Source organism: Lasioglossum baleicum, unplaced genomic scaffold (assembly GCF_051020765.1).
Source record: "Lasioglossum baleicum unplaced genomic scaffold, iyLasBale1 scaffold0985, whole genome shotgun sequence".
NCBI lineage: Eukaryota > Metazoa > Arthropoda > Insecta > Hymenoptera > Halictidae > Lasioglossum > Lasioglossum baleicum.
In genome coordinates this window covers 32,684-47,426 of record NW_027470044.1, presented here as the reverse complement: position 1 = coordinate 47,426, position 14,743 = coordinate 32,684, and the positions used below count along the sequence as shown (strand labels likewise).

General features: G+C 33.5%; 2 pseudogenes; one reads left to right on the top strand and one right to left on the bottom strand.

Moving 5' to 3' along the window:
- The first annotated feature begins 82 nt into the window (after nucleotides 1–82).
- Nucleotides 83–3,269, top strand: LOC143220451 (ATP-dependent DNA helicase Q5-like; annotated as a pseudogene).
- Nucleotides 3,270–5,377: 2,108 nt separating this feature from the next.
- Nucleotides 5,378–8,755, bottom strand: LOC143220450 (scavenger receptor class B member 1-like; annotated as a pseudogene).
- Between the last annotated feature and the right edge of the window lie 5,988 nt (nucleotides 8,756–14,743).

The following is a 14,743-nucleotide window of genomic DNA, read 5'->3' as shown; positions in this document are numbered from 1 at the left end:
CACAACAGCATTTTCAAGTATATCATTTATTTATAATAATTGTAATGAATATTGTGTAACTTTTGGAATTATTTTTTTACAGGGCATAATAATAAAATTATAGAAAGCAGAAGCATTATCTTATTTTGTTGTTGATGGAGCTCATTGTTTGAGTCAATGGGGTCACGATTTTAGGCCTAGTTATAAACAATTAGGAATATTTAAAAAATGATGTCCCAATATGCCAATAATTACATTATCAGCTACTGCTGCAAAAGAAGTAAGTATTTTACAAGTTCAAGTATTGACAATAAATGTCATTACCTTGAAATGTAATTACATTAAATTTATATCTGTAGGTAAAAGATGATATACTCCAGTGCTTAAATATGAAAAATCCTACAATATTTTCAGTTCCTGTTTTTCGTTCTATTCTTTATTATGATGTGCGATTTTTGGAACTATTGGATAAGCCCTTTGATCGTTTAAAAAATTTTATTATAGAAACTCTTCGTTCACGAGACAAATCTGTTCCTAAAGTAAGTCATGATCTATAATAAATCAGTGTGAGTATGTATACATGAGTATAAATATTCTAAATTGAACAAAAAGAAGAAAGATAAAAGTAATTATAGGTCAATAAAAGTTGTGGTATTATTTATTGTAGAAAAAAAGAAGCAATTGAAGTAATTGCACAAAAATTGTCAAATTATGGTATACCTACCTTAGCATACTATGAAGGTATCTTAAATATTCATGAAGATAATTGCAATAATGTGAACAGTAAAATATAAACAATTATTTCTACAAGTTTAAAAAATCAGGAACGTAATGAAGTTCAAAGTAAATGGACATCTAGTGATGTACCTGTTATTGCGGTAACCTGTAGTTTCAGAATGGGTGTAGATAAAAGGATTTGTTAGATAAATATTACTTTATTTCATAAGAAATATGTGTCATTTTTATTGATATTTTATTGCAATTTTATGTATATACATTGGGAAATCCCTCAAAATATGGCAGCGTATTATCAAGAATCTGGTCGTGCTAGCCGAGATGGTCAACCAGCATTTTGTAGAATTTATTTTAGTAATGAAGAATATGCACCTATTGCATTTCTTATTAAAGAAGAAATAGCGAAAAAAGATTCAGACCTCGTGAAATTAAGATGGAAAATTTTGAAAAAACTGTTTCATATTGCCTTGAAACGAAGTAAGAATTCTTATATGTTTTATAAATATTTCTTTCAAAGTTTAATACATTCCATAGATGTAGACATGCGGTATTCTATAAATATTTTGTGGAGATGGTCCGCAATTATGCAAGAATAGATGCGATGTATTTAAAGACAAAAGTATTGTTCAATCAAGGATATCCCAATTTGAATTGTCTCAAACTACAGCACGAGTATCTCAAACTAAATCTAGTAATAATCTAGATGGCACTGTTTTATCAGAGTACGATTAGGAGTGAGTAATACATCTTATAAATATACTTTCATACATTTTTGACAAGATTGTAATTGCCTCAGCCTTAATGATCTGAATATAAAGTGAAAATGAGTATGAAGGAAAATTAGTTTCAAGAGAAAGACTTACAGCTGATGATAAACGACATGTTAAAGAATTAATTGAAAAACAATTATTTACTATTCGAAGAAATAATAAAAGCGACGAGGTAAATATATATTAAAGCTAAGTTTATATATTATTTTAATATTTATTTCATCATGATGATATTTCAGTCATGGAAACAAAATCGTGAAGATGGGAACAATGTCATGTTCGCGCAGCAGAAAGTACAGACGTAAAAATAAATGGATTGGCTGTTCAAGTTCGTGAACATTTTAATACTATTAGTTGATAATTATGAAAAGAATATTTCTGTATCTAAAGGTCTAATTCAAGAGGCTAATGTGCATAATATAGCATATGAACATGAACATAATGTGCTGTGCAATAGTAAAATTGTAAATAAATACAAATTTGATATGTACAAATTGGTATGTAATTTAGTATTTTCTGTTCGTATAATAGTTCAGTAACTTCAATTGAATTTTTTTAAAAATACAGATTTCTACGATACGGAAATATACTGTTACTAACAGATTGCATGAATATTTACGTGATTTTAATGCAACTAATAAGCGGAAAGTTCAATTAGAATACTTTAATGAGTGTAGCAATATAGAAGAAGAAAATAATTTAGTACAAGGTATGGAAGATCAAAGTATGTTAGATAAACAAACAAATAAGAATATATCGTGCCCCACATTTAAGACTGCAGAATAGAACTTAAAAAGAATGAACTGTTGTTGGAAAATAAATCTAACAATAATAATAAGAAACATACATTAAAAGCAAGATAATATAAAGTTACTGATTTTCAAATATCAAGTGGTTTCATTTGTGCACGAAAAATTCATGAGGAAAATGAAATAGTATTACACAACAAAAAATCACAAACATCTTTGAAGGAGTGTGGAAAAAAATTGCAGAGATAAAAAAGAATCTCTTGCAAAGAAATCAGTTTATGGATAAATTTTACAATCTGAGAAATCGGGGCCCGTTGTTACAGTTGCGGAAAATAATGATAGTATAAATATTAAGATCTCAATAGAATCAAAACACCACGATAAAAAGAAACGTAGAACTGTAGATTTATTTGAAAATAATTCAGATATGGTATCAAATAAAAAGGAGAAACTTAACGAAGAAAAGTTTCCTACGATTAATGTGAAAGAAGATTCCACTATTAATCAGTTTAGCGTAAATGAGATTTTTGTTAATAAAAATAATAAAATTGGAAATGTTAATATTGAAACTGAGCATGTTAAAAATAAAAAAATATATTCCGCAGTAAACAATAATAAAAGATATGGTAAAAGAAGAAAAGTCTAAAGAAGAAGCTACAGTAACTGAACACAGAGAAGCAAAAAAATTATTAGAAGAAAAATGTGATAAAAAGAGCCGTTTGAATCATCACATAGGAGAAGATAAGAAGATACTTGTATCTGCAGATAAAGCAACTCAGTTTAAGATTGTAGAAATTAAAAAATCGTATTTAATGAATTATTATCCACCTGATCGTATTCCTGATCAAACGACATTTTCAACATGTAGAGAGATGCATCATATTTTTGCTCCAAAAATATTTGGTAAAGTATAATTTAAAAAAGTTTTTAAATCAAATTATTAAATCTGAATTAATAAGTAATTATTTCAGATAAAGAGAGAATACAACACTTTGTTCGGAAATATATGACACGAAATAAGTGTTTCTTTTTTTAGAAGTGTCTATTTACAAACAATATAGTAACCATTAAAAAAAAGATTGTATATATTGTAAGATTGAGATATATATATATATATAAACATGGAATCGTAGTTTATTCATTATACAGATTATTCAAACTATTTTATATCTAAGCAACCATTAATAATTAAGTACAAACATGTAGATTAAAGATCGGAATTTTGAAATGTAATTATTGCTTTTTTTTATCAGAAATTTTTATACCTGCATAAGTATCTGATTATTTATATATAGAAATAAAGATTCAACATTTTTTTGCACATATACATGAAAACTTTATAAAATATAATTTATAATTTTATTTAGTATGTAATATGTTATGATATTAACTTCATTTTTAACTTGCCTTTTGCGATTTGAAGAAAAGGAATTTATTAAATATTCTTTAACTTTGAACAGAAAAATAATAAACTTTGTTATAAATATTATTTATTGAGCAATACTTAGAAATATTTATATCATAATCATTTCACTGGCAAGAACTACAATACTTACGCAAAGAATATAATAATTGTTTGTAATATTATATAGAATATAAAATAAAGGAAACAGAACTCGTGTATACAATCAGCTAAAGGTGTATTTTTTTTTATCATTTTAGGGTTAAATAATATGGAAATACGCATTATAGGAACATATTAATTTGCATACCATAAGAATACCGTTTCCTTAGTTAACTATAGCCATTAATTAAATATATAGTTATGGCAAGATTGGTGAAATTTAAAAAAAATATTCTGAGTTAACAACTTATAAATTAGAGTTCTAACATACTCTTCGTTTTTCGTTCTTTTGTTTGTTTTCTGTGTGTCAACATATTATATCTTGTACAAATTTTATAATTTTTCTTATCTTCCTACAATTATTTATAAATTCGTTAATTCTGATATTACTCTTTACGTCATATAGAGATTCTCGAAACTCATAACCAATGAAAATATTACATGTATTGGAAGTTTTAAATTAATAGTCTATTTAAAATATTTACAGATAGAAAATCTAACATAAGAAAGTACACAGTATATTTAATTATATTTAAAGAAAGATTGTAATTCTAGGTTTCGAATTAAGAGCATTCTTTAGAACACAAATCATTCATGTTAAAAATAACTATTTCATTTACTCAAAATTAACGCAATAACGTGAAATTACTGAATAAATACATTGTTCACAAACTATCATTATTAGATATAAATATGTGGTGTGAATTATATCTTATAATAAAGTTATCTAAATACATTAAAGCTTCCGTTACAATAGATAAAGCCAGATGGATGGTAAATTATAACCGCAATGTATTTAATGTTTTCTATAGGATACAATACTTTTAACAGCTCTACTTAATATACATAATAGCTTCTCTATATTAAGAAGATACTATTATGGTACTAATAAATATTAAATGTACAAATTAAGTAAACAATAATTACAGAAAATTCGTCCCCGTTACCATTTTTAAATCTATATTTTAATTTCAATTACAAACGGTTCAGTTCAAAATTCCTATTTTTTATTATATACTGTATATACTGTTTCATGTTTTTGTTTTGATATTTATATCTACTATAAATCACTTAATCTCTGTGTCAGTCTATAATGTCAATCTTAATGCAATCAATTATTTATATAAAATACCATTAATAATTATAGAATCCTCTTTTTCGTTCTCCTTTCTCTTGAGACGTACAGATGTTTGCGCGAACTATATAAATTCGAAGTATTATAACTAAAATAAGAATTTAAGCTCTCGCTATTATAAAAATCTGTTTAAATAAATGTTTTTTAATAACAATACATATTATATGCGTATTATATATGTAGTAGTAGAAACATCATTGTTTCTGAATTAGCACCGCTTGCATTGACATATGTACTATAACCAGAAAATTTAGAGTAAGATGTCACTGCTTACTATGTTATAATTGTACTTGAATACAATTCGTATTAAATGGAAAACACAGATTCTAACAGTACTTTTTCACATGCCGTATCGATTGCAATATCTCGAAATCTAAAATGATCCGTTGCGCTCCATTGGTTCTGAGTTTTAGTTTTACGTGGGGAATAGCCTCTATTTAGAAATCTAATCGTGCGTTAATAGTTGGACAATTTCTTGTTTTAAAGACGATATCTGGCTATTGTTAAAAAATGGTAATTTTTTATTTGGTATTCGAAAATCCAACCACTGTCGAGGTGATAGCGATCCTTTTGACTGATACAAAAAGGTCTTGTGAACCCCAAGCGCTATAGGTACAATGATAACCAAGAACAAGAAATAAATCAGGACATCTTGCAGAATTGGTAAGAAATTTAAGTAAAATCAGAAACGAGTAAGCATCGATATTGGTTATTCATACATTTCCTAAAAAAAGAAAAAAAAACAAATGTTTTAAAAATTAGATACTCCTTAGAATTAAATTTATAATATGATTTACATAATTTAATCGCAATTCGGTATATTTCAATACTTACGACTTCAAACCACAGCAACGGTAAAACAAGATTTTCGAATCTTTCTACCCTAGCCATGTGCCCGATATCTTGTAAAGCCATATTTATTTGAAAACGGAAGCCAAGTTTTACCGGTAGACCTGAGTTTAGGTGAATATAAGCAAACGATTCGTGAATATCGTTCCCTGGATTTAAACCTTTGACAGCAACCGAAATGCTTGGATCCTCTTGTAGAAGTGTGGATTCGACAGTACGATGAAATCCTGCATGATTGCAAAGGTAAATTGACCTACGTAAACGTACAAAATTTCTGTCTCTAATTTTATGTTTTTAACACTAGGTTTACTGGACACGTCAATTTGACGGGTTAGTATCTCCAATTATACGATATTAATAGATTTAATCAACTAATATTAAGTTTGCTAATGTCGTAATTGTATATAAATTAATCTCATTGTCTTATTTTTCAAGAAAGTACGTAGTTTTCTTTACCCGTAAATCTGACGGGTCTCAATAAAGATAGGTATTTAAAAACGTCCGTAAATCTAGTGTTAATGTCAATGGTTATTGCGATATGTTATTTATCTGCGTTATATTATACTTCTATGTGCTTTATGTTATTTTTAATATTTATTTTTATGGCTTAAATCGCCTTACCGTAATAACAATAGGTGACATAGATCAAACCAACTTTCAAGCAGTGTCCATACCGACAGAGACACTTGTTCTCTGGGTTATAGACACCGTTATCCATTATGTTTTCGAAGGATTTGTATTCGTAGGTGTGCAGCCCATTCATTGTTGTCTCTCCAGTTCTAGTTTGCAAAACATCTTTTCGTAATAAAGATTTTTTAATATTTATTGCACGTATATTATTGCAATATTTCATATGGATCGTTATTTCGAAATTGATAATTGAAGTCGATTATTGGTGATAATTGATAATAGCACGAGGACTTTTCGGGACATTGTGAAATCATTGGAATACGAGATTCTTTGTTGCTTGGTATGTGGCGTGTGCTAAAGTGCGACATACCATGTGGGCATTGCGACACAGACTTTTCCTAAGGAATAATATAATATCGTTCGGTTACTCTATCACTAGCTCCGTTCACATTCGCACACTTTTCTGTTCATTGCTATAGATCTACTTTGCCGTTTAAACTTTTCAATTAGACCTGTGCGACGTACGTCCTTTTCGCCGGTGTAAACGGTTACATAATCATTCTCGAAGTCGTAAATCTGGGTGTAAAAAGAAGTCGTATTAAAATCTCGGTAGTATGTAAATATATAGTTGAGTTTCGATTTCTTTACGAAATCGAAAAGAAAGAAAGAAAGCAGCGATATTTTATTTTTGGGATTATCATAATTATCTTGCAGTTTTTGGAAGAATCGAGTAAACGAAGTTGTGGAATTGACACTCGCTCTGCCGATGAGACCCAGCTTATCGAATTTGATCCAAGGCGGCATTAATTTGTTCCCAACGGTAACTAACTAAACCGAATTCGTAACCGAACATAAATTCCTTAGCAGTCATCTTGACCAAAGGACGCGTATTCGTCTGAGTAATGAGGAGAATTAGTCCTAATCTAGTAAAATATGCAGCATTCCTCATAACGTTAACGTAATACTCCGAAATATAGAGGAAAAGTTATTGTACGGAATGTCCGTATTCATCTGATCATATTAATATATTACAAAATAAACAGAAAGATTTTTCTTTGTTATCTGTTTTCGAAGCGAATCTCTTTCATTCTTGCATATTTTTGGTTGCTACACAGGTAAATACATATAGGAGCACTTTTCATTCAAGTCTGCGCTCCTCCTTAATGATTAACGTCATTTTCTTTCCTTCTACTTGCAAGCTTATCGCTTTTCGAATATTTCATTGTCATTAAACGTTAAAGATTGTTCGTTTTGTCCTTCTATCGAACCGAGCGATCATCTATCTTCTCCACACAGATGCGAACAAAGAAAACTCACAGAGTTTCAGTAATCTTCATTTTCTGCTTGAAAGTTCATTGATGTCCGTTGTAATTAGGTACTGCCGTTTACCAATATAAACTGCTAGTGGTCAACATTCTCGTTAGTTAGATAACGACCATTGTGAAGTTTTCTCAAAGAAATTCCATCTTCGACTACATCTCCATTCTCTAAGAATTAGATGTTAATTATTTTACGTAATTAATGCGGTGAAAGAATATTTATGTATGCAGCAATGGCCGATAAAAAATAGTTTACAAAATCAGTAATTGCAAGTAACATGCATGATGACGATTGTGAAATCTTCTGTAAGATGTTACTTCTATACTCGGTTCTCGTTTTCTTTGTTTAAAAACGAACGATTTCGTATTGTTCAGCAGTACGCTCCAACGTGTATGTATCGTGAAAATACTGTATGTTTTAAAAGGAATGATAAACAATATACATCTTGTACTTTCTTTAATTATCGTCGATATTATTGAAATATCACGCGGTTGGTAATGTAATATGACCCAACAAGTCGTTTATTGCCGAATGATCCGCAATTTTCGTTATTAGTTCTCTCCCACACATGTGCAGAATTGGAATGTAATTTTGTATTTCTTCTCGCTATATCTTCTCCCGTGTTTTCTCTTGGTGACCCATAATGACCAGCTTCGTTGGCAGACCCATGGATTCTCTGATTAATATCTCATTCGATTTTTCCAGCGAACATTCCATTTCATAGAATCTGCTAAACGAATCAATTATATTTAATAGATTACCAAGTATTTTGCTCGAATCGAATGTTTTCTTCATTCTTGTGTTTGATATAAGTTAACATAGCGCAATTTCATTTCAGTGTGTTGAAAACGGAAGTTTGGTCGCGAGGATGATTCGTTAATTCGTCATAAGGATGACGAATGACACGATTGATAACGTTAATCGAAAACTCCTCTCCTCGGGACCCACTAACATAATTCTGTTCCTGTATTAACATAAGCGTATCGATCTTTTTTTCATCGGCCATACCCATACACCTGGCCATTCCTCCCGTGATTTATATGGGACAATGCGAGCAGCCGATAGAAACATTACCTCATCGCCTATTCCGCGAGCCGAGCATAAACACCATTCACGTATCGCCGACTATATTCTACGTTTCCTCTTTCCTCCTTTTTTCTTCCTCCTTTTCTTTCTTCTTTTCTTTCTCCTTCTCTTCTATCCCGTTTACTATCTCCTTTCTTTTCTCCCTCGCTCGTCGGACCGTAATGTCGCGTAATATCGCGTAATATCCGAAGTTGACATCGACATGGTTTCTAATCCATTCCCGGTCATCGACCACTGAATTCGGGACTAATGTACGCGAATTACGCGCGACCTTCACGAAGTAACTCTACTCGTCTATAGTATATATAAATAATTCTACAACTATAATAACGATGACAACAACAACCATAATAATAATAATTTGATTATGACCACTTATTATCGCGTTTTGTGACAATAATATCATTTGATGCCCGGAGATGATTTTATAACAAACAACTATAGTTACATATGATTACAGCGCAAAATATGACTCTGAAATCTTTGATTATAGCAATTATTAAAATCATTAAAAATATGGAAAGAAGAAGCCTTTTTATGCTAGTTTATAATTTCACTAGTGGTCATATAGGTGATTATATACGTAGCAGCAATACGCTTTCCACCTCGTCAAGTTTTCCCAGGGTATGAAGTTGTGGTGCGGCAACGTAGAAAACGACTAGAGGAATATTTACGGCGGTCTTATCCAACCACTTTTCTTTCTTTCTTTCTTACTTATTTGCTTGCTTGCTTCCTCGCTTGGTGTTCACAGCTTTGTGCACGACGATTATATCGTCCTCCACCCACGATGCATGGTGGGGTGTTTGAGAGGAATCTCTAATTTGACGAGCAATATCAGTGATGTGGAATTTTGAAGCGATTGGATTGTATCTTTGCAACGAATGAGATTGTAAGGGTTGCATTTAGAAAAAGGCTCTGTAACTCTATTTAATAGTAGTATTTAATGTTCCCGATAGCAAATATTTTGCACGGTGGAAGAATGTACGTTGCACGTTATTTGTGGAGTATTCAAACTTAGATTAAGCAAGTGTATATGATAACAATGATGCAAAAGGAGGAATGTTTGCAAAAGATAGGAGGATAAACTGCATCGCTTTATCTCAAGTTATTAATATCCTTCTTTCTTTTTAATCATCTCAGATATTTTCTCAGTTATTATTTAAGTTATGAGGTGTAAACGCGTGAGATTGGTGCGTCGGGTTCACAGCCTTGTGAACATTTTTATGATCTTTATTCAGAGGAATAATTAACACTATCGATAATCTTGCGACAAGATATTTCCGGATATTAAGTCTCGCTATTTACGCTTAGCATCTTTCAACCAGCAAAGAAGAAATATCAATGTTATCTCATAGTCCATAGCTGAAGCTTCCGATTACGTCGCTACGCGAGAGAAATCGTTCGTGGTTACTTCATAAATATTAAACCGTTTCAACTAATCGCCGGAATTGACTCGTTATTATTACATCATCCGTATTATCCTTGACCTTAACACGTTGACGCCGGGGCCGATATTCAGAGTTTTCTCTGTGCGACGGCGCCCGAATTCACTGCCTGCTCCGTGGGGCGGCGTGCATCACGGTGTGTCCTACGCGTCTGTTCCGTGGAGCGGCGTGCATCACAGTGGGTCACACTTGTATTTCTCAAAATGAGTACTACAGAATAGGTTTATTCTTGAATTCTTAACATTATTAACAGACATTCAATATTAAAAACATAACAATTCTATATTATAAACAGAACACAATTATTTAATTTTTTTATGTAATTTTTCAAAACATGTTGAGCGGTGCAGCGTTACATTACGCTGTTCAACGCGATTTTTGCGCGATAATATCCACTAGGTTATGTTTATAGATCTCGACGAGCTAAAACCGAATCCGAAATCAGTTTTGGTCTATCACCCTCAGTTTTTGAGGAAAACGATTTTGGAAATCATATAGGACATTTTGACGGAGAAAAAGTCCTCCCACGCGAGAGGATGGCGGAGAAAACCCCTTCCTTCAAGGTGAAGTGCACTAACAAATTACGTGTCTTCCAAGCGCGAAGACCGGAGAATTTTCCCCCCGCTTCTGAGGCCACTCGATATTTATGACCCCGCGCCATGGAATGTCCACGAGTGTAGAGGAGATGGACCTCCCACTGGCCCATTGTCAGCCAAGTTCACGGCGTCAGAGCCTAATTTCGGTCAAGTGGGTTTTTAACTTCTCGTGTTTCGGACCACGAGAAGTTTGGAACAGAAGTAATAGGACCTTTTCAAACGTAGCAACTCTGGAAATACTGCGACCGATTGTCGTACACGACGAAAATATTTCTAGAACGTAGTGTAAGTTTTATGCGTAAATTATGTTGAGTGTGAGTGGCAATTTCATTGAAACCCCGACTGTCGATTTCCAGTCGCCCTGGCACTGGAAGTCTGAGTGACATGCTGTGCGGAGAAAACTTGTAAAATGCAAAGGGTCTCTGGAGCTTCACACTAGAGTTTTGTTTGCAGGATCGCCAAAGAAAGATATGTTTCCGGGCTAAGTGGTCGAGGACCATTGCGCGATTTTCCAAACTAATTCCCTTTCCCTTGGCCGATCGCGGGCCTAGGGGTGAGCGTCAGGTATGCGAACTTTGACCAGCCTCTGGGCCTTCGGCGCGCCAATTAGACGTGTAGGGCCGCCCACTCGTAATAAGGGAAATCAGTGACTTCTGAGGGAACAAGTACACCCCAGCCTACACTTCTTATATAATGTGTAACCTAGAAACTGGGGATGATCATTGAGAGTTTAGAGTTGACGGCAAGTGAAGAAGAATTTAGTTAGTGTGCGTTGTGAGTATTGTGAGTTCTGTGAAGTTTTTATGAGGAGCGAGGTCAGTAGAGTTCTGATGCAAAGCTATGCAACGAATGTTACAAACGTATGTCTAGAATAAATGGTAGGCAGTATACCGCGAATAAGGCGAAAAACGTAAAAACCTATTGTAATCGCTGTAAGGGCCAACCGGCACCCTGCTCAACATGCTTTGAAAAATTGCATAAAAATATTATATAATTATGTAATAATAAATAATTAAAATATAATTAAAAATATAGAATGATAATAAAATTATATATAAAATAATAATTAATTAAATGTTTAAAACAATGAATTGTTAGGTTTATGATATTGACTGGTTATGTTTTAAAATATTGAATGTCTGTTTATAATGTTGAGAATTGAAAAATAAACCTATTTTGTACTCCCTATTTTGTGAAATACATGTGTGCCCCACCGTGGTGCACGCCGCCCTACGAAGCAGACGCGCGTGCACCACATGGTGATGCACGCCGCCCCACGGAACGGACACGCGTGCCCCACATGGTGGTGCACGCCGGCGTCAACGTGTTTGAACGATCGACCATCCGCTTTGTATCATGTATCAGCAATTAACAGTGAAAATTTGCTGCTCGAACGCGAATGCTTAACGTTTGCTTCGAAAATTCATCGAATGGCGCGTGTATGAGCGAATTAATTAAACGCATGCACGCATTGCAGACTGCAACTCGATGCCCGTCGCATTTACGTATAATGTTGCGATATGTAGCCAACCGATAGAGTGCAACATTATATACCATGTCTATCCCTCTCTATGAAGTGTTGATCGGTGATCGATCGTGCTGCATCAGATACCTGTGCACCTTGGATGCTAATCGGGAAGGAAACCGAAAATTTTGTAATAGCTAGTCGACGATTATTTAAAGATAATTGCAATCCATAAATTGCGAATGTATCATTTAAAAATGAAGTTACAGAAAAATACCCTATGATGTTATAAACGAACGTTTAACGCTATGTGAAACAAATAACATCTCGTTATAAAATTTCTCTAAATGTCTCATCTTTTGTAACGAATCGTTTGCAGACAAATTTCACCTATTTTTTCCCGACATTCATTAGTGCTTCGTGCTCTCGCAATTTATCGAGGAATAACCGGAAACACTATGCGCAGTTGCAATCACGGAGATTTGTTTTTCACCTTTATACGTGATACACAAATTTTTCCATCAAATGCATTTGTTTTCGAAATAAAATCGCGAATGTTTGCTAGAGTGGACGCATCGTCTGCGAATTGATACAGCTAAGCGCCCGCAAAATTTTATTTCCATTGGCAAATGCTACGCTATAGTTATTTGGAAAATACGTTCTGTGGACACAAAAAATTGCTCCCCTTTCTTCCATCGATTTAAATTTCTAAATTTTTAGATCGTTTCGCGAGTAATGCGAGTGATACGAAAAGACCGATAACGATGCATGTCGATTTATTAATCCCTTTGCCACCCTTAGTGTTTTCTCAAGTATTTTGTAGATGGTGCGAAAAATAATTTGGTAGCATCGAAGGACTAATTATTTGATTAAATATTTTTTTAAGAGCAACCCTTCGTGATGGTACTAAAATTTATAATCGCTATAAAATATCTTAACGTTCGATTGTTGATTCCTTCAAGATTCTGTATAATGATCGTTCGTATCCGAAGATAGATTCACTGGCCGAGATAGATTCACTATAGCGGTTTTTCATAGCAAAGACATTAACACGGAGATCAATAAATTAATGAACAAACGCGTCGTAACCGTTTGCACCATCCTCCGTTAAAGCTGCGTGAATGACTATGAAAGTAGAAGCACCGACTACCGGTTGTCGCGCGGTATTTGTACGAACAAGACGTCATATGTCAATCACCATTTCGATTTATTTGCTATTCCCTGTACACCTCATTTTCTACTTTACTACTTTCTTTACCTCGACCCTCCCTGTAGCTTTCGCTTCTAAATTCCTCCATACTTCCTCGCTTATAAATATTAAAAACTTGCAGTTTATCAAGGAATTATTAACAAAGAAGCCAAAAGAGAATATCAGTTAACATAAGAAAAAGATCCACCACGAACCTCCGTTAAAGCGATTTCGGAACTCTTCCAAATTAACGCAAGAATTAACCAAATTATGACGACGAGATTCGGTAGAATATGATGCAATATATATTCACGGTTATTGATAAGATATCGTCAGACTCATGGGAACAAGGTGATCCTAAGATAACGAAACGATGAATGAAAAGATTACTTTGTGCCAGGACCGGCTCCTGAAAAACCGGGTCGTTGGTGTGTAATTTGAAGAACGGATAATGCGATGTTAATAGAATGGAATATTGGTCAGCCCTCTCCATAAATCATGGTTAAGTTGGCACAGCCATTCATTCTAGCAAACTTCCACTCCTCCTCTTCTTTCCTTCTTCATCGTCATCGACTTCCCTCATGTTTCTTTTCCTTTTTTATTTCCCTGTACCATCGACTCCCGATCGCGTGGCTCCAGTCGGCCGAAGGGGGGTCGTAAAACGAAGCCCTCTTCGGCGACCCTGGGACCTGTTGTCCGCTCCAAATACATCGCCACTTGCACGATCGTCTTTTTGCCACGCGCTTGGCCATTACGTTTCTTGCACGGAACATTTAGGGTCGGTATTCGGCGGTGAAAATGGCATTTAGGTTACTTGTTGGCTCCAAAATTGATTCGCGGGAGGTGCTACTTTGTTGCTGGTACATCCTTCAAGTAATTTTCCAATAATTTGATCTACATTAACTAATTGCGTTCGGATGAAATATTGGTAAGCGAAAGGGTGATTGGTAGGAACTCACCATAGTTTTTTGGAATTTGGAAGTTGCCAGATATTTCATTTACTTTCATTCCGTTATTTTTGAACTAATAAAATATTGAAATTTCGTTCATTCCGGACTCCGTTAGTGTTCTGCTGTTTCGACACTTTTCTGACATTTTCATGACATTTGATAAGGAACTTTATATTCGTTAAAATAGGGTAACTGTAACAGATTCTTTCTTTTGCCAGTGGAACGTAAAAATCAATCTTATGATTATACGATGCTTAAATTTAAATTTACTGATAAATATA